General features: G+C 42.3%; 1 non-coding gene across 1 annotated transcript; it reads right to left on the bottom strand.

Annotated features, from left to right (window-relative positions):
• Window positions 1-326: 326 nt before the first annotated feature.
• Window positions 327-445, bottom strand: LOC135009005 (5S ribosomal RNA). The gene has a single exon (XR_010208595.1). It is a non-coding gene; the product is annotated as a 5S ribosomal RNA (ribosomal RNA).
• Between the last annotated feature and the right edge of the window lie 229 nt (window positions 446-674).

Consider the following 674-nt stretch of genomic DNA (forward strand, 5'->3'; position numbering starts at 1 on the left):
GCCCTAGGCTATAGGAGTTCTCCTTAAAGTTTTGTTTGGATTCAAACCCCTGTTCAGATACCCGCTACTAGCGTACTGAGCCGCAGCGCTATTTGTCTGATGCCTTACACGCATTCCACAATTACAAATAGCATTAGTAACTAGTGACAACAAGGAATAATAAAGGGAAGGCAACACCCCGCCCTGTATTTAGTGTACCGCTAATTAAGGTGCACCAGATGTTTCTCTGAGGTTCCGCTGGCTTTTCAAAATGGTGACCAGCCTGTGAGAAAGATGGGGGAAAATGTTATGTGCAAGATGTTGTTATTAGAAAACATTGCGGAAGTAGCCTACAGCACCTGGTATTCCCAGGCGGTCTCCCATCCAAGTACTAACCGGGCCTGACCCTGCTTAGTTTCCGAGATCAGACGAGATCGGGCGTGTTCAGGGTGGTGTGGCCGTAGGCTTTTATTCCCTATATCTGGTATTTTATGGATTTATCTATATACATACCTACACGCACTTAAATATATATATCTATATATATACATGCACAAACATAACTATATATGTATATATACACACACACCGTAGGTAAATAAATACTGCACAGTAGATCCTTTTAATTATTATTGAGCTGAGTCCCAGCTACTGTAATAGAGCAGGTTCCCTGATTTGCAAGTAGGAAAATGCTG

This window comes from Pseudophryne corroboree, unplaced genomic scaffold, assembly GCF_028390025.1.
Source record: "Pseudophryne corroboree isolate aPseCor3 unplaced genomic scaffold, aPseCor3.hap2 scaffold_2247, whole genome shotgun sequence".
Classification (NCBI taxonomy): Eukaryota; Metazoa; Chordata; class Amphibia; order Anura; family Myobatrachidae; genus Pseudophryne; species Pseudophryne corroboree.